Genomic DNA, 25,233 nt, shown 5'->3' with positions numbered 1-25,233 from the left:
TCCAGTCTGATCGAGATGATAGCAAGAGTGTGTCAGGATTTATTTTACCCTTAATGGTGGGGCTGTCTGCTGGAAGAGTTCCAAGCAGCACACTGTGGCTGATTCAGTATGCGAGGCGGAGTATATTGCTGCATCAGATGCTGCCAAAGAAGCGGTGTGGCTGAGGAAATTCATCATCGAGCTCGGAGTAGCACCCTCCCTTGTTGGTCCAGTTCTGCTCTACTGCGATAGCTCTGGAGCCATTGCTCAGGCGAAGGAACCAAAGGCACACCAGCGGACGAAGCATATTCTGCGCCGCTACCATCTCATCCGGGAGATCGTGGATTGAGGTGACGTCGACCTTCAGAAGATCGACGGGAAGGAGAACCTGGCCGACCCATTCACTAAAGCCATTGCGGTGAAGGAGTTCAATGACTACAAGTCGAAGATGGGTATTAGATACTGCACCGATAGGCTTTAGGCCAAGTGGGAGATTGTTGGGAATAGTGTCCCAAAGCCAATCGTCAGCCCGTTGATGGTTGTGCTCCTTTTGTATTAGTACATGAATTATAAATAAATAAAAGTTATTTTGGTATTTTTTCATCACAAATGTTTCATCTTCTAATGAACTCCTGTGTTGTGGTGAAGTCCTTAGGACTATTTAGACTCGACAAAGGAGGATTTGTCGCTTAGTCCTTAAACATGTTCGCGACCAAATGATACGTTGTTACCAAGGACGACAATATTTATCGAGCATAGGTCGTTGTGTGCCATATGGGTTGGTTGTCCTCATAACCAAAGAGTGTGGAGACACTGGTATGGCATACAGGTGAGATGTAATGGTACATCTGCACTGAACGTGACCAACTCCGGAGCTATTTCTGCTGTCAAGATTTTCTCCGATGGGATATGGGTATAAATGTCCCTCCGACCTGAGACCGCCACGGTGACTTGCAAGCAACTCACTGCACTTAGGCACTGGACTACCTGAATTTCTAATTCAGTGACGGAAGGTTGCTGGGTGTAGTCAAGTACTTGACTTGTCGGTGCGTGTGTCAAGATGGGATTGACCACTCCAGTTTAGGAGCTGTGTACAGTCGTGTTTCAATTTAGCAAAACCTTGGCCAGGGTAGTCCTAGTGAGGAGTCACAGGACTAATTGAGTTGAGCACGATTCGGATGATATCATCAGGGTTGACAGTTTAACTCTGAGTCATCCTAAACACAGGGGTCAAAAGGGATGAATTATACGGTAACCATATTCACGTAGGTTCTGAATGTTGCGATTGCGATTATTCGACCTATCCGATCGTCGGGTACCATTGCTAGATGGTCACTTCGATTAGTACAGAAATTGGTTCCTGTGCTACCGGCTTAGGTTCGAACCTGCGGGGTCACACACATTAGAGGTTCCTTTCTGATCTGATGGCTGATTATGAGTCTTATCTATCTGGGACTCTATGATTGAGAATTAGGATTCTTTAATCATGAGTTCCACACATTTTGGGTACCGGGGTCAAAATTTTGAATTTCAAATTTTGAATTTGAAATTTGAACTCTTTGATCAGGGTTTCATATCGATGGTCTCTGATGCCTGATTGCCCATCAGATTTGGACTCAATATTTATGAGAAATTTAATTAGTAATTTAATCACTAATTAACTCAATTTGATTGAGTAATTATTTTTGGATCAAGTCCAATTGAATTGGATTCAGTTTGGATTGACCCGATTAGGTTAAATGTTGACCTAATCGCTAAGGTGGTTTAGTCCCTGATTTGATCAAGGGTTAGGTTTAGTTAATTCCTGATTTGATTAGAATTTTATTAAGCCTAATTAAGCCTAATTATGTTGGGTTTAATTTGGTCTAATTGTGCTCAACCTATTTTAAACTAGGTTGGCTCAATTTGAATCAAACCACCTTGTTTTAAATTCCCTGCGTCACCCAACTTCCTTGCACCCATTTGAATTCACGAGAAGAAACTTCTCATGAAATTTTTCTCACGTAAAACCCTTCCCCACGTCCTCATTTGTGCGCCATATGGATGGATAAAATAATTAGTTAGCCATTCAAATTCAAAGCATGTTTGAATTTGAATGGATAACTTATCACTTGCCCTTTCATCCTTATCCATTTTGTGCGCCATATTACTTACACGAGAAAAGGTTTCTCGTGAAACTTTTTCTATGCACAAAGAGCCACACCCCTTCTCTTCTCACGCCCAAAAGGATAGGGATAAGTTGGTTTTCATTTGAATTCAAATTTGATTTGAATTCAAATGTGTAACCTCTTATCTTTATCCTCTCACGCGGATAAGACACGTTTGACGTTGTTTTAAAAAGAGGAGAAAGGTGGGACGTACGTAGAAAAATTAGGAGAGAAACTTTGGGGCGTGAGGAAGGCTTTTGCGTAAGGTGAAGGTCCAAAACCTTCCGAGAGAAAAAGAAAGAAAAGAGAGAAAATTGGGCGCAGGGTTTTTGGTGTGTACCCTAGGGTTTCTACCTAGGGTTCGGGAAGTGAGATTGGTGTGCCACGAGTGTCGTGAGTCCACCAAATTTCAGAGAGAGATCCATCAGCCTCTCAAGTAACTGTGCAAATGATCCGGAGTATCCGAGAAGTCGATACACATCGATCGAAGGAGTTCGATCAACATCTGCCATCAAAAGGGTGAAATCACGAACTAGCATTCGTGAGGAGCTGATCAGACGGGAGCTTCGTGTGGATGATCCGCAGAGGCCAGATAGTTGGGTGGCTGCGACGTGACGATCAGAGCCCTCCGACGGTGATCAGATTGCGGTGATCGACTACCCACAAAAGGTGATGTGTTCTGAACACAGTACTGTAAAACGTTTACTGATTCAAATTTGAATTTCAAATTTAAATGCATGCTGTTGTATCATATTTAGATCCTAGTGTAGGGTTAATTAGTATTAATTAATGAGATTAATTAATAATTCCGCTGTAAAATAGTAATTTTGAAAAAGTTTTAAAATTACCATTTTGCCCCTGCACTAAATTTTCGCTTCACTAGCACCCCAGGGGTTTCAAAGTTTTGATTAAAACATCTTTGTGTAGATACCAATAGAGGTCGAGTGCTTACACGGCTCCGACAACAATCTCAGAAATCCACAGGATCCGATCCGAGGAAGGAGGTAGGAAAGGTGATTAGGTATAATTTCTTTCTTCCTGTTTTGATTTCATATCTGATTTATAAATTTATTTATACATGTTAGATAATCCTAAAGATGATTATAATTTAGAATTAGTATGTTTATATCAGATTAAAAATTTTAAATCTTCTTCCACTGTGGTTACTATAATCATATCAATCTATACATGCGAATTAGCCTATTTTCTAATAGTGGTAGCAGAGCCACGTCGTTCTAGCATGTCTTAAATAAATTTTAGATCTAAAATTATATTCATATAATCTGATTTATAGTTCATATATCTGATATGTGAAAAAAAAAATTGATCTAAATTTAATAGATTATATATTAGATATGTTAGATTAAATTTCTATTAGCCTAGTACTCAGATTGGATGCGTCACCATGACCGTCCGGTCATAAGAGGAAGTAGGGGTTAAATCCCTTCACTTGTCCAATCAATGGGTTCTCTTATGATGCATAGGGGTGCTGCTTGTGATGATCTCTCGTGAAGAAGAACCACGAACAGAAGATCCTAGACGTATGTGATACACCTTTTAGATCTAGGGTTTGTTTTCATACATATATTAGATATATGTTTTTGATTGATTTTAGATCATAGAATTATATATGTGATATATAGTTTTTGACATATGATTTGAAATTTAATTTCAGCAAAATCTTAGATCTGAAATCCTAGGATCTAATTTGCATAAACCCTGAAATTGTGGCAGGCTTACCTGTCGAGTCAACTCAGATTTTGTTCTAGTCAACTCAAGTCCTTGGCGAGTCAACCCATCCTTATCGGAGTTGATTCGAGACCCTGGGAGTTGGATCATTTGCATAGAGTTGACTCAATCTTGCAGATATGGGCTTACAGATTCTATTTGTCATAGATGAGTCGATCCAAGTTCCAGGACAAGTCGACTCGAGTCTGTTGACAGTAAAGTTACATGTGATGCAATCCAAATTAATTTAGATTAAAAATTGATTGGACATCTAAACTAAATTTATTGCCTAAGAATGGCTACCCAAGAGGGGAGAAAATTAGGTGTTTTAAAATTTAAGCGATACTTGTGCAAATAAGTACTTAATGAGATAAGTAAACTATATGCAATAAGTAAAAATGATAATTAAACAAGCACACAATCACAAACTCAAAGTTTTATAATGGTTCGGCACCAAACTTGGCACCTATGTCAACTCTCCAAGCAAATCACTTGAAAATTTAACTAGAATTTACTATAAGAATTACAGTCTGGTTGTTTTTCTTGGGCTCACAATCTAATCCAGTTAGTTTTATCCTAGGCTCACCAACCACAACCGTACAATGATTGTTTTACATAGGCTAACAATCAACCCCGATTGATTTTATACTTGGCTTACCAATCAAACTACATATAATGTCCAACTCTAGGCTTGGACCAACCCAAGTTTCTCACCCCAAGAAACTTGAAAACAAATACAATAACAAAGAAATTTAAAAGAAAAAGAAATGCTTAATAAAGCTCAGAGAAGAAGTTGGAGTTGCTTTACTTGTCGGCTTGGCTTCTTCTCTTTGAATGCTTGAAAGATATAAATGTAGATCTTTAATAATGATTTCTTAACTTCTTTCAGCTTGACTATAGTGGAAGAACAACAAAAGATTAGTAGGGCACTCTTTCTTTTCACTATTCAGCTCAAAAGTAGAAAAGCTCTTCATTAGGGTTTCAAAAGATAGTTTTCAATGCTCCAAAGGTTTCTTTATATAATGCTGATATTTTCCACCACTTAAAATCATCTGGAGATTCTTTGAAAATTATTTGATTTGTTGGAGATATGAAAATAGCCATTGTAGGGTGCATGGGACAAAAAGCTATTTTTTTAAAAAACTAGCCATTATAGGTCACTGGGTCGGCTCAGTTTTCTCTGAGTCGGCTCAGTTCCTCATTAGGTCAGCTCAGTCTTGAACTAGATCAGCTAAGTTTCAACAGGCTAAAAATTAAGCTTTCTATCTTTTGATGTGTTCTCAGACTTGATCAGCTAACTTCCTATCTGAGTCGGCTAGGTTGCTCACTAGATCGGCTCAATTGAAAACTGGATCGACTCAATCTCCTGGATCCTAAAATTTTATTTTTTGTGCTTTTTATTTTCTGTATCTTTTCAGACTGGATCGGCTCAGTCTGCGTGCCAAGCATGCCAAGAGTTGTTTACCAGCCTTTCATCTTTAATTTTCTTTTTAGACTAGATTTACCTTATTTACTTGATTTTATTCCTCATCAAAATTCTTTTAAGGTGTATCTAGTCTGGAGAGCTTTCACAAATGATTTGATTGGTGGTTCTCCATTTTGATTTTCCATAAAATACTTGAGACAAGTAAATTGAATTCAAAGCTACACATCCTCAAGAGCCATGTTAATAATCTAACAATTTATACTCAAACACTTTTGTTATCATCAAAATCAATCTCGGGGTCAACAATCTCCTCATTTTTGATGATGATAAAACCCTTTGAGTATATCTTTCTTTCAAATTTTAAATTCACTTCATTTTTAATTATTGCATTTATGCATTCAGATTTTATCAACTTTACTTTCTATCATTGCATACCCAACATATCGATTTACACATACTCCCCCTGAGTATGAGAATTGTGTTCAATTTAATTTTAATTTTGTCAAAATTTGTGATACTCCTCCTTATTTTGTGCCAAAAAATATAATTATCATGCAATTAAATATTTCAAATTATTCCATCTTTAAGTTTTTATCAATTTCATACTTCAATGGTACTTAATCAGTTAAAATTTGATCCTCATGATATTTTGATACAAAATTCTTCTCTCTTTTTGTCATTGTCAAAAGGCTAAACATTAGGCAATTCAATCAAATAGTGTACAATAAAGACAAAAGCAAACTTCATTCATTGATAAAGAAAGACATATTGCATAATCAATTCCCAAAAAGAACATACATTGAGTCCAAACAGAATGCAACTACATGCATAAAATATTTGATACCAAAATGCTCAAAATACAACTACATGCATCCTATAGGCCATCTAATCTATAGTAAGCTTAGGAGGGGTGGAGGAAGCTGGATCCATAGGCACAGAAGCATGCTGTTCGGCAAAAATCTTCTCCACTGTATTCTCCATCAATGAAGAGAGACACCCAGAGATATGATCAAAGATATGGTCAAAAACATGCTACACAATTTCCTTAATCTGATCTTCGACAAGTCTAACAATAGAGAAAGACATAGCAGGCATAGGACACTGTGGTACAAGTATGGGCACATCTCTTTCTTCCCTTCCTCATCTATCTTGAACCACTGACCTTCAATTTTCTTAAATTTCATCATTTTCATTGATTTCAAATTATAAGTATCATAATACTGAAATTTTTGGATAGACTCTCCTTCGAAATTAACTCCAAAATCTTGAAGAACTAGAGTCAGAAACATTCCATATGGCAAAGCTAGCTTTTGAAAGAAAAATGCCCTATAAGCCAATCGCAAGTGTGTTGCAATGAAACTTTCTTTACAATTTTTTAACTCATGAAATGATATTTATTATTATTTGAAGTATTAATTCATCATATTAGCTGCATCTTATTATGTCTAAGATTATGATAAACCTCAAAGATTAGGATAATGATTTTAGGAGACATGAATTGATCATGCTAGTGAGGCTTAAAATCTTAAAATCTTAATATTAAATATTTCTGATCGTAGGAGTATTGAGTCGGAGATCAATATTTCAGATAGACTGGTACATCCTATGTATGCTCAATGGAGAGGATGGCAGATCTCACTAGCCACTTGTGTGAGACACTAATACAAAGATATGGATGCTCATTTGAGAAATGAGTCTACTGAATAGACTCGATGAAAGAGAACATCTTATGGAAGTCTTATTTGCATGTCAAAGATGGTTCTCTAAGTGAGAGTTGTGCAAGTGATCCTTAGACTTGAGACCACCATGAAATCTTGTGCACATGAATCCATATTTTGGTTCATATCCAGGTATGGCATTAAGATATGTACGGGGTATTCTGGATATGATGGAGTGTGTATAGAGGTTGTGAGTAGGTCAACATGGAATCAATCACTCTTAATAAGAGGAGATCCCATCCTGTGTATTCTCAATCCTAGATGACTCGAGAAAAAATTTTTGGCCAAAAGCAGGAAGAAGATTAGAAAGAGTTTCTAAGATTCTTCATTGGAGTCATCATTGGTTAATTAAGAATCGATATGAATATGTGTTTAAGTTTGACATGATTCTATACTCATGAACATATTCAGGGTGCAAGGATGATCGAAGGATTGAATTGCACAGTAATTTGCCATTGAAGGATAGAATTGATATTTTCATCAAATTTTATATCTTCTGGATAGTCATGATATATTGCTAGATGTCAATCTTAATTTATAAATTTTTAATCAAATTAAAAAGTTTAATTCGATTGCCAATTAGAAAGGATTCTAATTGTTGAACTCGGATTAGCTCGATTGGACCTAAATCGATTAGATTGAAATCTAATCAAATTTGGTCAACTTATACCCGAACCTACTGTCGACTAGATGTGGAACCCAATGGGTCACACACATATAAAAATTGGTCAAGGACCCTTTTGAAAAAGGTTGATTGAAATTTTAGATTCAATCAGGGTTTCGGTAAGCATGCTAGCACTTGTGGAAACCCTTGCTTCTTTGGAGACCAATTTGGTCCCATCCCTTGTAAATTAGCTAGCCCAATTTGGTAGACATTTGGGTCAGGTCATATTACCTAAAAATAATTAAAATTAGGGCACCACATCCCATGTTAACACCAATTATGAAGAGTCCAAGTTGTGGTGGACTCTTGGTGCAAAACAGGTTCTGCGTACAAGTATTGGCGTGGGCAGAAGAAAAAATATTATTTTTTTTGGGATTAAAATATGTGTAGTAGCCCACATCACCTTCCATCCTCTGGTACATTTTTCAAAGCATGAGATATATTTTTTCTGGAATTTTTGGGGAAGAGAAAAAATTAGAAAAAGAAGGATGTCTCGCGTGTGTGCACAGAAGCATCACATCTCTTCATGATTTGGAGAGTCCTTCTCCTAATTAAATGCTTTTAGATTGAAATGATTTTTATTGATGATATTTTTCACTTGATAAGATATTTTTTATAATTTTTTTTAAATTTTTTTAGATTTTTTTGGATGCCAAACGGATGCCATAAGTCGGTCCTGATGCCTGCACATGCAGTGATCAGCACTTGCATGAAGAGGTGAGAGGATAGCATCCTTCTATGAAAATTTTATCACTATTTTTAATTTTTTGGAATTTAAATTAAATTTTCAATCTACATAGATTTTTAAGGATTTTTTTAATTTAAGAAGGGATGTGAAAACATCCCTTCTTTGATTGCACGCACGCAGACTAGGGTGCTGATCGACGTATCATGGATAAGAATCCTTCTGCTTGAAGGAACTCTTATCTCTGATAATTAGATCAGATATGCCTTTTGGATAAGGCATGTCCCTCTCTTTTGGTGTCTCTCTAGTGGCTATAAATAGGCCTAGGCACTGCATATCCGATGAATCTAAGAGGGGTTTCCAATTTCTCTCCTGTGCTCTCCTTTCTTTCTTACAACCTATCTTAGTTTTAGGACAAGGCTTTAGGATTTAAGACAAAGCCTTATCTGATCCTAACAAGGATTGTAAGGGTCCTAAAGAAGGAGAATCAGAAGTTCAGAGGAGGTTTTAAGAGGGTGAGGTCAGGTTCTTGAAGAAACTTGACCGGTACGAGGCTAATCGAGTTCTAGGGGCTAGAACTCTTGAAGCAAGGTGAAGAAGGAGCGCTATCTTTGGTTCAATTTCTTTGTGGATCACCATTGAAGGACAGACACTTGGATGCCTTGTAAAAATTAAGATTAGCACTACAAGTATTCTTCTTATCCTAATTTATATTTATTATACTTTGATTATTATAGTCAAGAGTTTTTGGGCATTAGGGCTTCCGGTGCATTGGGTATTTTGAATGAAAATTTTAAACATCTAACCCTTTCACTGTACCATCGAAACCCAATAGTGATATCAGATCCAATCTTGATTTATGTAATCAAATATTAAATTATTATCTTGATTGTGATCAAGCATGAGTTTTTGGTTTGGTTCAAGTCGGGTCAAGGGTTGAACCCGATTAAACATCCAAACCCTATCATGTCTTAAAGATATGTTTTAAATATAAAATACATGATGTATGTGTAAAATTTTTTAGTAACTTAGTACTCTAATTGGAGTTCATCACCAGACTATCCGTCATAAGAGCAAGTAGGGTTCAGAGACCCTCTCTTCCTATTTAATAGGGTACTCTTATGGCGTGTAGGGGTGCCACTGTGATATTCTAAGAAGAAGAACTGTGAAAAGAGTGTTTTATATTCATGCATGTTATTAGAACTTCATTCATATATGATATGCTTGAGATGTTTAGTTATAATCATATTATATGATTCTGCTTCCATATCTTAGAGATATGATAAGATGTCATAATTAGTTGTTATGATTATTAAGATACAACTATTATAGTGTATTCTTGTGATAGATTGAATTAGGATGTGTTTGAGACCATTAAAGTCCTCATAAAAATCATATTAAGTTGTAGTGTTGTGAACCAGAAGCTGACTTATTTTTTTGAATCGATTAATTAATTGGTGTCTAAGGAGTGTTTCAAGTGCGGTGGTTATTTAATTAGTTCTAATGCTGGCCTGGCCAATTTTATTGGTGTCTAAAAAAAGCAATGGGGGGACCCCCACCAATCTTAACACTTTTTGGCCAAGTAGATTAGTTCGAATCTTCAATGAAGGTAGCTTAGTGTTTTAAATACTACTAAGGACCTTCCTTCATGCTAGGTTGATGTTACATCATGAACTATGGCTAGTTTGTTGTGTTACCATAAGGCTTGTCATAAAGATTGATATAACAAAATCTTGGTGCATAAAAGATGCTTACGGTAATTTTGGATATACTGTTTGTTGTGCTAATACAAGGGCAATTATATTCAATTTTGACTGTATTGAAATGAAGGGTCTTACTTAACTAAAATACTATAGTTTATTATGTTAACACAAGGCTAATAATATTTTAGAGGCTAAGTTAAAATATTGAGAATTGCATAAGATGTAATTGGAAAGAATTTCCTATCTATGAACTCATAAGGATTTGTTGTGTTAACACAAGATATTATGAGGAATTAGAGTCTCAATCCTACTAAGATAAATATAAAATATATCTCATTTACCATAGGAGAGGACTATGGTATTTGATAAATTAGTGAGAGACAACTAGTTTTAAAAGTCCTCATCTAGTTATGCATGTCAAACATAAGTGGTCTGCTTATACTATTATTTTATATAGATTTAAGTCTACATTATGGCTTCTTTATTTTTACCCTATAATACCATAAATAAAACTATATTGATCGATACAACTATGTGGATTGGTTGAAGAACTTGCAAATTAGGTTTATATCAAAAAAAAACTCTGATGTTCTGGATATTTCTGACCCCAGATTGGTCAGTAATAATGAGAAGATAATGATATCCGTATGGATATTATTTATAAAAAATTTAGACATTGAGAATATAATTGCAAGAATTATCTTGCAAAATTAAAGTAGGGTACAAGTGTAACACCAAAAGATATGTATATAATACAGACTTATTTTTTATTGAGTGATTTAGACTCTGATATTTGAGTATTGGATACCATCTGTGGATCACATATTTGTAATTCATTACAATGACTATAGAATATCAAAGGTCTGAAAAGAGGTGACCTCGAGCTTTATAGCGCAAGTGGAGAGTCTATTAGCGCAAAGACTGTAGGAACCTATATGCTTGATTTGCCTTCAGACAAAATTTTAGAATTAAAAGACTGTTATTACATGCCAAAGGTCATTAGAAATATTATTTCTATACCTTTGTTGTTAAAACAAGGTTATGAAATAAAACTAATAGAAAATGGATGCTCCATTTTTTTAATGAATTTTATGGCAGTGGTTATATTGATAACAATCTTTTAATTCTTGCACTCAATAAAAATATTTTTTATATTAAAAGAAATATAAAAAGAAAGAGAAAAAATATGAATGTCACATATCTCTGGCATTATTGCCTTGGTCATATTAGTGAGTCAAGGATAAATAAGTTATACAAAGAAGAATTCTTTAATCCAAATGATTATGAATCATTGAAACTTATAAATCTTGTCTCATGGGTATGATGACCAAGACTCTATTTTCTTAATATGGAGAGAGGACAAGTGAGTTGTTAGCTCTAGTACATATAGATGTATATGAACTGATAACAACTCAGGCCAGAAGAAGATACTCCTATTTTGTTACCTTTACAGATGATTTATTAAGGTTCGGATATGTGTATCTTATAAAACATAAATTCGAAGCTTTTGATAAGTTCAAGGAGTATCAAGGTATGGTCAAGAAATAAACTAAAAAAAGTATCAAAGTTCTTTGATCTGATCGAAGAGGAGAGTACTTATCCAATAAATTTTTTGATCATCTTAAAAGTAAAGGTATTCTCTCTGAATGGACTCCTCCTTATACACCTCAGTTAAATGGTGTAGCAGAAAGGAGGAATCACACTTTAATGGATATGGTGCGGTCTATGATATGCTTCACCGATCTTCCAATATCTTTCTAGGGATAATGCCTTAAAGACTGCCATATATATATTAAACAGAATGCCTTCAAAGTCTGTTGCAAGCACTCCATATGAGATATAGAATGGAAGGAAGCCTAATCTTAAACATCTTAAGGCTTTGGACTGTCCTACTTATGTCAAAAAATTTTTGGACATAAGCTTAATACTAGATCAGACAAGTGTAGGTTTGTAGAGTATCTTAATGAAATTAATGGATATTATTTCAACCATCCTACTGAACAAAATGTGTTTGTTAGTAGACACGCCACTTTCTTGAAATATGAATTTATCCAAGAAGGAGACAGTGGGAGAATATTGAATTTATGAAAGTTCATGATCTACAAACTGATCTAGAAATACCAGTGGTTGGACTACAAGAAGATCCTCAATCAAAAGTATGCAAAAATGAGGTACATCCACTATACACACCTCCTCTCCGAAGGTCAGATAGAGTGCGTCAAGCATCTCTGAGATATAATTTTATCATTGAGAATAACAATTCTATCAACATCATTTAGGATATTGATCCACTGACCTATTCGGAAGCTGTCATGAGTAGGAACTCAGACAGATAGCTGGAAGCTATGAAATCTGAGATGAACTTAATGAATACCAACCAAGTGTAGATCTTGGTTGATGCACCTGAGGGTGTGACCCCAATATAGGGTGCAAGTGGGTCTTCAAAAGGAAGATCAGAGTAGATGGCCAAGTAGAAATCTACAAAGCTAGATTAGTGGTGAAGGATTTTAGTCAAAGGCAAGGAATTGACTATGATGAAACTTTCTCACCAGTGGCTATGCTCAAGTCCGTCTGAATTTTGCTTATAATAGTGGCATACTACGATTATGAAATCTGACAGATGGATGTCAAAATTATTTTTCTTAATAGTAATCTAGAGGAAGAGGTCTATATGACTCAACCAGAGGGATTTATCTCAAGTGGGAGAGTAAATCAAGTATGCAAGCTAATGAGATCCATCTATAGATAGAAGCAGGTTTGAGGAGCTGGAACATCCGATTTGATATGACAGTCAAAGAGTTTGGCTTTATCAAAAATACGAATGAACCATGTGTATACAAGAAGACAAGTGAGAATGTTATTATCTTCTTGGTTCTGTATGTTAGTGACATACTGCTCATTGAAAATGATATCCCAATGATGCAATTGGTCAAGACTTAGCTATCGAATAAGTTTTTCATGAAAGACTTGGGTGAAGCATCCTATATACTGGATATAAAGATCTATAGAGATAAATCTAAAAAGATATTAAGCTTATCCCAATCACGGTATATAGATCTCATATTAAAGAGATTTAATATGGAGGCAAGTAAGAGGTTACCTGCCTACAATCATGGTATATGTCTCTCTAAGAGAATGTGTCCTAAGACACCAAAAGAGAGGAAAAGGATGAATGAAATCTCTTATGCTTCAGCTGTGGGATTAATTATGTATGCCATGCTATATACCAAGCCTAATGTAGCTTATGCTTTGGGCATAGCTAGTAGATTTCAGGTTGATCCAAGGAAGGATCATTGGAAAGCAGATGATAGCAAGTCAATATCAGGGTATGTGTTTATCCTAAATGATGGGATAGTGAGTTGGAAGAGTTCCAAGCAATAGATAGTAGCTGACTCAACTACTGAACCAGAGTATGTTGCTGCTAGTGAAGCCATTAAGGAGCTGTCTGAATGAACAAACTCATCATGGATTTAAGAGTCATTCCTAAGATTGAAAGATCGATGTCACTCTAGAGTAATAACACTGGGGTCGTTATTCAAGATAAGGAACCTAGGTCTCATTATTGATCCAAGCACATCCTCAGATGTTTTCATCTCGTTAGAGACAAGATTTATCCTTAAACGACTAGACAGAAAGAACAATACAGCAGACCCATTCACTAAGGCCATACCACAGCAGCTATATGATTATCATTATGATTGTATGAGATACAAAGTGATTGGCTTTAGTGCAAGTGGAGATTGAAAGAAAAGTGTCCTATAAGCCAATCACAAGTGTGTTGTGATGGAACTTTCTTTATAATTTTTCAACTCATGAAATGATATTTATTATTATTGGAGGCATTGATTCATCATATTAGCTGCATCTTATTATGTCTAAGATTATGATGAACCTCAAAGATTAGGATAACGATTTTAGAGATATGAATTGATCATGCTAGTGAGACCTAAAATTTTAAAATCTTAATATTAAATATTTTGATCGTAGGAGCATTGAGTCGGAGATCAATATTTCAGATAGACTGGTACATCCTATGTATGCTCAATGGAGAGGGTGGCAGATCTCACTAGCCACTTCTGTGAGATACTAATACGAGGATGTGGGTGCTCATTTGAGAAATGAGTCCACTGAATTGACTCGATGAAAGAGAACATCTTATGGAAGCCTTATTTGCATATCAAAGATGGTTCTCTAAGTGAGAGTTGTGCAAGTGATAATTAGACCTGAGACTACCATGGAATCTTGTGCACATGAATCCATATTTTGGTTCATACCCAGGCATGGCATTAAGATATGTACGGGGTGTTCTGGATATGGTGGAGTGTTGATGGAGGTTGTGAGTAGGTCAACATAGAATCAATCACTCCTAATAAGAGGAGATCGCATCCTGTGTATTCTCAATCCTAGATGACTCGAGAAAAGTCTTTTGGCCAAAAGCAGAAAGGAGATTAGAAAAATTTTAAGCTTCTTCATTGGAGTCATCATTGATTAATTGAGAATTGATATGAATATATATTTGAGTTTGACATGATTCCATACTCATGAATATATTCAGGGTGCAAGGATGATCAAGGATTGAATTGCACGTAATTTGCCACTGAAGGGTAGATTTGGTATTGTTATCAAATTTTATATCTTCTGGATAGTCATAATATATTACTAGATGTCAATCTTAATGTGTAGATTTTTGATCAAATTAAAGAGTTTAATTCGATCGTCAATTAGAAAGGATTCTAATTGTTGAATTCGGATTAGCTCGATTGGACCTAAATCGATTAGATTGAAATCTAATTAAATTTGATCAACTTATATCTGACCTACTGTCATTAGATGTGGAACCCAATGGGTCACATACATAAAGAAATTGGCTAAGGACACTTTTGAAAAAGGTTGATTGAAATTTTGGATTCAATCAGGGTTCCGGTAAGCATGCTAGCACATGTGGAAACCCTTGCTCCTTTGGAGACCAATTTGGTCCCATCCCTTGCTAATTAGCTAGCCAATTTGGTAGACATTTGGGTCAGGTCATATCACCTGAAGCATCCCAAATTGGAGCACCACTTCCAATGTTAACACCAATTATGAAGAGTCCAAGTTGTGGTGGACTCTTGGTGCAAAACAGATTCTGCGTACAAGTGTTGGCGTCGGCAGAAAAAAAATATTATTTTTTTATGAGATTAAAATATGTGTGATAGCACAATCACCCTCCATCCTCTGGTACATATTCAAAGATGATATATATTTTTTCTAAATTTTTGAGGAAGAAAAAAATTGGAAAAAGAAGGATGTCTCACACGCGCGCGCAGAAGCATTGCATCTCTCTATGATTTGGAGAGTCTTTCTCCCAATAAAATGCTTTTAGATTAGAATGATTTTTGGTGATGAAATTTTTCACTTGATAATATATTTTTGATAATTTTTTTGGAATTTTTTCAGACTTATCTGGATGCCAAATGGATGCCATAATCGGTCCTGATGCCTGCGCACGTGGTGATCAGCAATCGCATGAAGAGATGTGAGGATATCATTCTTCCATGAGAATTTGATCACTATTTTTGATTTTTTAGAATTTAAATTGAATCTCCAATCCACATAGATTTTTGAAGATTTTTTTGATTTGAGAAGAGATATGAAAACATCCCTTCTTTAGTTGCACGCGCACAGACCAGGGTGCTGATCGATGTATCATGGATAAGAGTCCTTCTGCTTGAAGGAACTCTTATCTCTGATAATCAGATCAGATATGTCTTTTGGATAAGGCATGTCCCTCTCTTTGGTGTCTCTCTGGTGGCTATAAACAGATCTGGGCACTGGATATTTGATGAATCTAAGAGAGGTTTCCCATTTCTCTCCTGTACTCTCCTTTCTTTCTTACAACCTATCTAAGTTTTAGAACAAGGCTTTAGGATTTAAGACAAAGCCTTATTTGATCTTAACAAGAGTTGTAAGGGTCCTAAAGAAGGAGAATCAGAAGTTTAGAAGAGGTTCTAAGAGGGTAAGGTCAGGTTCTTGAAGAAACTTGACTGGTACGAAGCTAGTCGAGTTCTAAGAGCTAGAACTCTTGAAGCAAGGTGAAGGAGTGCTATCTTTGGTTCAATTTTCATGTGGATCACCATTGGAGGACGGACACTTGGACGCCTTATGAAAATTGAGATTAACGTTACAGGTATTCTTCTTATCCTAATTTATATTTATTATACTTTGATTATTATAGTCAAAAATTTCTAGGCATTAGGGCTTCCGGTACATTAGGTGTTTTGAATAAAAATTTTAAACATCTAACTCTTCCGCTGTACCATCGAAATCCAACAGCTTTTTTTTTTGAGAGGCTTCTTGCATTACCTTTAAGATCAAAGCTGAAAGATTGAATTTTTTTCTCAAAGTGTAATACATAACAGCAACATTATTCTTGATCAAAAAATCAAACCTTCCAAACCAAAGGAGGAGGATTCTAGCAGTCATGTGATGAAGAAGTCTATGCTCCATAGATAAATTGCTAACATGAATTTTCTCAAAATGCATTGCATCATCTCTTCTAAATAAAAATCTCAATCCAGCAGCTTTATCATCTAATTTCTCTGCTCCTTCAGTGGATGCATAAAGTAGAACACCTAATCTTTCCTGAGTCAAATTAATTTTAACTGTATTGACCTCTATTTCAAAAGATCTTGAACTGACAATGGCAATTGAATAAAATTTTCTTACAAGATTTGGATAGGTCAGAAGATCAATACTAGAACATAAACATTTTCATCCTTAAAATTTCAAACATTCTCCTTTCTTAAAATCCTCACTTTCAAAAAATCAAAATCTATTTTTCTTCCGGTTGTAACAACCCTAGAAGAGAAATGAACCGATCTTTTTGACCTAGAAGAAGATGGAGACGATGAAGAGATCGGAGGAGAGGGCTGAGCGGGGGCTCTGGAGGAGGAGGCAGAGAAGATTGAGACGGCTCAGAGGGACGTTCTTGATGGTGCTTTGTTCACCATTCTTTCCAGTGAATACCTCTACTTGACGACGGAAAAGGGCATTGGTGCTTCAACCACGAAGCAACTTATTTCTTGGGTGTCATGGATCTGACAATCTCTCCGATTTGAGGTAGATTAGGGGTTCAAGAAAAAGATTTTTAGGATTCCTAAGGTTTTGAGGTTGGTCGGCTAAGACATAAAACCTTTAAAGACCGACCGATCATCCCGTTAAAAAAAATATAATCCTGACAACTTAGTCGGCTCATATAAATTTTCAGTCGGCTAAGTAATTAGTCGACTAAGATTTTCATTCATAAAAATGTTAGCCGACTCAGTCCGATGCAAATCTAAATTTTAAAATTTCAGAGATAAAAATGATACATGCCTTCTCTAATGTAATTTAAATATGCATGGTTTAAGAAAATTTATCACATTGAAGCAATCAATACATAAGCACATTTAATAATTTAACAATATGGATCAAATAAATCCAATTACTTTCTTATGGCACAGAATCTTTCTCCATTTAGAGGTTTAGTAAAAATATTGATAATTTAATTTTTAGTTGGTATAAATTCAAGAATTATGTCATTATTTTGCATATGATCCCTAATAAAATGATGCTAACTTCTATATGTTTTGATCTTAAATGTAATAGTAGATTTTTTGTTAGATTTATGGTACTAATATTATCACATCGAATAGAAATGTTATTATAAGTAATTCTATAATCCTCTAGTTATTGTTTGATCCACAATAGTTGAGCACAATAACTCTCAGCAGTAATATATTCGACTTCCGCTATAGATAAAACTACTGAATTTTATTTCTTACTAAACCATGAGATCAAATTAACTCTTAAAAATTGACAAGTACTACTTGTACTCTTCCTATCTAAGCAACAACTAGTAAAATCTGAGTCACTATATCTAATTAAGTCCAACGAAGATTATTTTGAGTACCACAAACCTACATCTTGAGTATTTATTAAATATTTAAAAAAATTTTAACTGCAGCTATATGAGATTCTTTAGGATTTGATTGATAACATGCATACATACATACACTAAACATTATATCCGGCCTACTAGCAGTTAAATAAAGCAAGAATCCAATCATACCTCGATATAGCTCAGGATCTACTGCTTTTCCTTTTAGATCTTGATCAAGCTTACAACTTATGCTCATAAGGTGCCACTTCCTCTGGCATTCACTATCATAAATTTTCTTAATATTTTTTAATGTATTTGCTTTGATTGATGAAGATCTTCTCATTTAATTGCTTGATCTGAAGTTCGAGGAAGAAGTTCAATTCTCCCATCATACTGATCTCGAACTCATCCTGCATAAGACTAACAAATTCTTGACACAAAACTTCATCAGTAGTACTGAATACAATATCATCAACATATAATTGCACAATCAATAAGTCATTTAATTTTTTTTTGAATAATATTTTATCTATATTTTCTCTTTTAAAATTATTGTTTAGTAAAAACTTACTTAATCTGTCGTACCAATCTATATAAAGCTTTCTTAAGTTTGTATACATGATTGGGCATGCAATTCTAGACTTTTAAAATTTGAAGGTTGTTCTACATAAACTTCCTCCTCAATCAATCCATTCAAAATTATACTTTTTACATCCATTTGAAGAAATTTGAAATTCATGAAACAAGCAAATGCTAAGAGCAATCTAATAGCCTCAAGTCTAGCAATCAGTGCAAAAGATTCATCGAAATCAATTTTTTCTTCTTGATTGTATCCTTGTGCAACAATCTAGCCTTATTTCAATTACATTGCCCTTTTCATCTAGCTTATTTTAAAAATCCATTTTATCCCAATTATTAAGAAGTTTTTAGATCTTTCAACTAATTCCCAAACTTTATTTCTTTCGAATTGGTTTAGTTCCTCTTGCATTGCTAATATCCAATATGGGTCCTTTTCAGCTTCTATTATATTTTTAGGTTCTAAATATGATACAAATGCAAAGTGATTCATTACTTCCCTAAGTGATGCTCTAGTCTTAATACCATAAAATGGATCATCAATAATTAACTCCTTAGGTGTTTGGGATCATACCTCCATTCTTTTGGTAAATTTGATGTACCTTGCTCATCATAAGGTTGTGGCACATTTTCTTCCATATTTTGCTCTACATCTTCTTTTTCTTAAGAAGGAGTGTCTTCAATACTCATGTTCTTTAACTTCTTTCCAAGATTTTCTGCATCCACATCAAGTTCTTTTTTCCTTGCTTTAAGGAAGTTAGTCTCATCAAAAATAATATACACCAATTCTTCTACTATCAATATTCTTTTATTAAATACTCTATATGCTCTACTATGAGATGAATAACTTAGAAAAATATTTCATCAGATTTTATATCAAATTTTTTTAGTTTATCTTTACCATTTATTAGAATAAAATATCTACAACCAAAAATTTTTAAGTATGAAATGTTAGGCTTCTTTTCTTTGTAAAGCTCATATGGGGTTTCTTTAAAATTAATCTAATTAGTGCTCTATTTAGCATATAGCATGCGGTGTTAATAGCTTCTATCTAAAAATATTTTGGTAGATTGCTTTCATAAAATATGGTCCGTACCATTTCAATTAAAGTTCTATTCTTTCATTTTACCATCCTATCTTGTTGAGGTATTCTAATGCTAAAAAATTATGATTAATTTTATTTTTAAAATAAAAATTTTTAAATTTATAATTTTAAATTTGATTCCATCATCACTTCTTATATTCAAAATACTATATTCTTTTTCTCTTATTATTTTGTTAAATAAATTAACAAACATCTCAAAGGCATCATCTTTATGTGATAGAAACAAAGTCCATGTAAATCTGGAAAAATCATCAATTATAATAAAATCATATCTTTTTTCTCCAAAACTAGTGGTTGAAATAGGTCCAAACAAATCTATATAAAGTAATTCTAATGGCCTACTAGTTGAGATAATATTTTTTGATTTGAAAAAAAAAATTATTTGTTTACCAAGTTGACATGCTTTGTAAATTTTATTCTTTTCAAAATTTATTTTAAGTAAATCTTTTCCTAAATCAAGTTTAATTAATCTAGCCAATGAATCCATACTTGCATGACCTAGTCTATTATGCTAAATCCAATTCGATTCATTTACTTTAGCATTCATAGCAACAAGACATTCAATATTTTATTTTTACGTTCATCAAGATCAACAATATAAATATTGTCATATCTTTTTCCTATAAATTTAATGCTTTCATCAAATGAACTAGTTACAATGCAATGAGATGATTTGAATAAAACATTGAAACCTCTATCACATAATTGACTAATGCTAAGCAAGTTATGCATTAAACCTTCTACGAGCAAAATATTTTCAATACAAATGGAGGGTGTTATCAAGATATTATCGAGGTCAATTATTTTGCCCTTACCATTGTCTCTAAAAGTTACTATACCTCCATGTTTAGCTTCAAGAAAGATAAATTGTGACTTATAACTCGTCATGTGTCTTGAACATCCACTATCAAGATACCACCTTCTTTTAGCTCTCATAGATGTCAAGCATACCTACACAAGTATTCAAGTAAACTTAGGTACTCAAGCTAACTTGGATCCTTTGGGATTAGCATAAAGAGTTTCTTTTAGAGTCCAAATTTATTTTATCTTTGATTTATTTAAGTTAAATATTTTGAATTCTATAAATTTATGTCTAATTTTATTATATTTATAACAAGTAATAGTTCTATCATGATTTTAAGATTTTGCATATACATTCTTTAAAAATTTTTATTTCCTTAATGGATTATATCCTATACCGGCTTTATCAAAAATCATCTTTTGATTATTAATCAATATTTACAACTTTTTAGAACTTAGCATGAATCTATTTACTATAGATCTTATTCTAATCACTTCATCCTATAAGGATTCATTCTTTTCATTTGATTCATCTAGCTTACTTTGTAATTCCTTCATATCTTCTTTCATTTTAGCTTTATCCTTATTTAAGGTTTGATTCTCTTTCTTTAGTTCTTTGTTCTTATAAGATTTCTTAAAATCACAAAGTAAATCATTGAAAGTATCATATAATTCTTTGAATGTAAATTCAAAAATTGAATCATCATTATTTATCTCATCCTCCAATGTCATAAGGCAAAGGTTTGCCTCTTCTTTTCTCTGACACTCTTCTTTTCTTTGATACTCTTCCTCGCTTGAAGAGGAATCCTCATCATTACTCCATATTGCTTTTAGTGCCTTCTTTCTTGACTTTTTGAAACTTTTCTTTAGAAATGAATAATCCATCTGAAAATATTCGGATTTCTTACATTCATAGCAAAGAGGTTGTTCTTTTTCTTTTTCCTTCTCTTTCTCTTTGCTACTATCTCCCTTACTATACCTTCTCCTTAGTTTAAATTTTTTTTTTCTCTCTCATAAACTTTTTGAATCTTCTTGCTATCATGACCATCTCCTTATCATTTTTCGAATCTTCTTCGGAGTCACTCTCTTCCTTATGGATAACAGCAACTTTAAAAGCAATAGACTTTTTTTCTTTACCTCTTATTCTTTTTCTTGATTCATGTTCAACTCATGAGTTATTGTTGCCCAGCTATGCAACCCAAGAGGGGGGGGATGAATTAGATTTTAAAAATTTTAAACTTAACTTACAACTATGAAGATTATTTAACAATGAGCAAGATAAGTATCACGCCTCCGACCCGAGATTGTGAATTGAGGGTCGCGGCAACCGCCGCATACTCATGAAGAACTCTCTCCATAAGCATGCAAGAATCTCATCACGATATCAATGCATCGCAGCGGAATAAATTCAAATAATTATTATTCAACTGTAATTCAAGTAATTAAATCAAATGTCTTACATCCAATAAATTTTTTTACTAAACAATAAATCTAAGTTCAATGAAGTTGAAAATGCTAATTCTCGCCTCTAAAAGCTCTGTCCCAATATTTCTTCCACGCTCGAAATTAATTATCTGAATCTGAAAAAATAGAAAGAAAAGTAATGAGCTAGACAGCCCAGTAAGTAACAAGTATCTCTACCAGATATTTCAGATATTATATAATTTTCAAGAATAATACTGCAATAAACATAAAAATATATTTCATGCTGATTTAATGCAAATCCAATAATTTCAAATATTCACATATAATATATTCATAAATCCGATTCGATTCAAAAACACTCGTAACTCAACAGCCTTGACTATGACCAACGTTTAACCCCCATTGGCGGGGTCCACAGCATACCAGCGCACAACCCCCACTGGCAGGGTCCAGAAATATCAGCGCACAACCCCCACTGACAGGGTCCACAAATACCAGCGCACAACCCCCACTGGCAGGGTCCACAAAGTACCAACGTATAATCTCCATTGGCGGGGCCCACTGAAACATAGTTAGGCTGAGAGCATAAATTCGATCTATATCAAAATACTTAGTACCACAATAATATCATAATCTTTCACTAAACATGTGCATAAATCGATATACCATAACATTTCAAAAGCACTTTTCTTTCAAAACATAATTTCATAAATCATGCATAATTTCAGAGAATAATTATTTATTTTCAGAATAAATATGGAATATCTTGAGAAGATGATTCATTACTTACCTTTCACGGAGCACTGAACGAATAGATCGACTAACTTCTAGGAGATTCTTTCGTGCCTATTATCCAAAATTATATTTTTAATTAATTTAATTCAAAATTAAATCTAACAAATCCCAAAATTAAAATCTCGCTTAAAATCAGACTCATCTCTAAACTCGATCAGAATCATCAGATGAAGCCTTCCCCTATGCTAATCCTAGAAGGATAATTTTAGAGAGAGAAATCCATCAAGAGAGAGAAAAACAAGCTAGAGAGAGAAAATTCTAGAGAGAGAAAATAGAGAGAGAAAGTCCAATTCCAGAGAGAGAAAGTCAGGGTTCAGACTGAGAGGAGAGAGAGAGAAACTCTCTCTCTCATCAATTTCAATTTTTTTATTTATTTATTTATTTACTTACTTATTTGTTCATATATATATATATAAATAAATAATATATATATATATATTATTTTATTATTATTATTATTATTATTATTATTTTCTTTTCTTTTCTTTTCTTTTCTTTTTCTTCTTTTCTTTTTCTTCTTTTTCTTCTTTTTTTTTTCTTTCCTTTTCTTTTTTCTCTTTTTCCTTCTTTTTCTTTCTTTTTCTTCTTCTTCTTTTTCTTCTTTTCTTGGTTCTTCCCGTGCCGAACAGGGGACGTGGGGGTTCTCCAGCCTTGACCGGCCGTTCGGGCCATGGCCGCCGCGGCGGAGGCCGCGGCCGACGGGGCCCATTCCCCCGGTCACGGAGGGGGGGGCCGGCGATCGATTTCGATCGCCAGGTGCCGGAAAAATCCACGGGAAAGAGACCAAAACAGAGGTCTCTTTCCCCGACCGAAAATTGGCGACTCTCGTCGCCGGCAGCGCGCACAATGCACGGGGAGGAAGGAGAAGAAAGAGGGGAGGAAGAGGGAAACTTACCTCACCTCCGGAGACCTCGCCGGCGAGCAATACGGCGAGAAATCGGACGGTGTCCGCGGCTCTAATTCGAGAAATCGGAGAGGAAAAGAGGGGGAGGAGGCCAATGATCGGTCTCAAGAGGAGGGGGTATTCTTATAGAGGACCCTAGGACTCCGAGGGGTCCTAGGAGTCCTGATTTTCTTGGATTTCGCCGGAGAAGAAGACTCCTATCGGGAGTCTTCTTCCGATTTGCTCTGTTTTTTTTTTTTTCATTTTGGTGGGCTGAGATTGGGCTTGGGCTTGGGCTAGATTTTGGGCTATCACATTCTTCACCCCTAAAAAAAATTTCGTCCTCAAAATTTTTCATACTGTCACCATTGTATTGGAAGCCTGTGGATTCTGTTGAGTAAGCGCATAAACTCTTCCCTGGGTTTTAGAAATCTGTCCACCACCCTTATGTTGTCCTTCATGAGTTCTTTTGCCATCTTGATTTTCGATATTTAGCGGGCAGCTAGCGATTTTATGATCCTTCTGACCACATTTGAAGCAAGCACCTGTATTCCAATAGCAATCCTTGTCTGCATGATTTTTGCCACATCTGGAGCATGGCTCACCATCAATCTGTTGAGTCTTATTGTCTACTGCTCCCTTATCTGATCTTTTGATGTTTTTATTATTCTGCCCTTGTGTATCATTTGATTTTGCTCTCTTCCTTTGCCTTCTTTCCCTCTCCATGCGTTCTTCATTGACTTTCTTTCAATTATCAGTGCTTTGTTTACCACATCTGCATAAGTTGTTAATTCATATGGAACCACTTATTTTCGAATCTCAGTTCTCATCCCATCTCAAACTTGTGAACACGTTCTTGCTCACCATCCATAATCTCGGAGCAAATTTTGCTAACTCTATAAATTTTACTTCATATTCAGTCACACCATACCCTTTTGCTTCAAATAAATAAACTCTTGCTCTTTCTGGATCCTTATACTCCGAGGAAAATACTGATCATAGAATACAATTCGAAATCTTTCCCAGGTAAGTATTTCACCGTCTTGTTCATGCTTGCGCTGTAGTCGCTGACACCAGTTGTATGCTTCTCCTTGTAGTAAATAACTGCATATCGAATCTTTTCTTCATCAAGACACTCTTGGACAGTGAAAGCCTTCTCCATCTCCATTATCCAGTTATCAGCCTCCAAAGGTTCAGTAGTCCACTTGAAAGCTGGAGGAGCAAGCTTTTTAAATTTGAAATATTGTTCCGTTGTACTGGTTGCTCTCCATGTTGTGGTGGTGGATGCTGATGTTGTTGTGTATCTCGTTGTATCTGCTGTTGTTCAAACATTTGCTGCTGTATTTGTTGTTGCGCTTGTACCATCATGATTAGGGTCTGTATTAACTGAGCCATATCTGGTTCTTGACGTGCTCTCGAAACACTTCCATTAGGATCTACGACTCCCTCCTCCTGAGGGGTGCCACTGGTCAGATGGGGAGTGCTACCATCCTGTGGTTGTGATGTCTCTCTTGCAATTCTTTGAGTAGTTCTTGTCATTTTACGGGGAGGCATGGCTTATTAGATTCATTTATCTATTTGTTAGGATGGGTTTATTATGATGCTCATATTCTAACGTCCAATATTCTAATGTTTACCCACCTATACTCATACTGTGTCAAATTCTATGTGTCATAATTTATCCACTTATGCTCTGAT

This window comes from Elaeis guineensis, chromosome 3 (assembly GCF_000442705.2).
Source record: "Elaeis guineensis isolate ETL-2024a chromosome 3, EG11, whole genome shotgun sequence".
NCBI lineage: Eukaryota > Viridiplantae > Streptophyta > Magnoliopsida > Arecales > Arecaceae > Elaeis > Elaeis guineensis.
Note: the sequence above shows the minus strand (reverse complement) of the source record.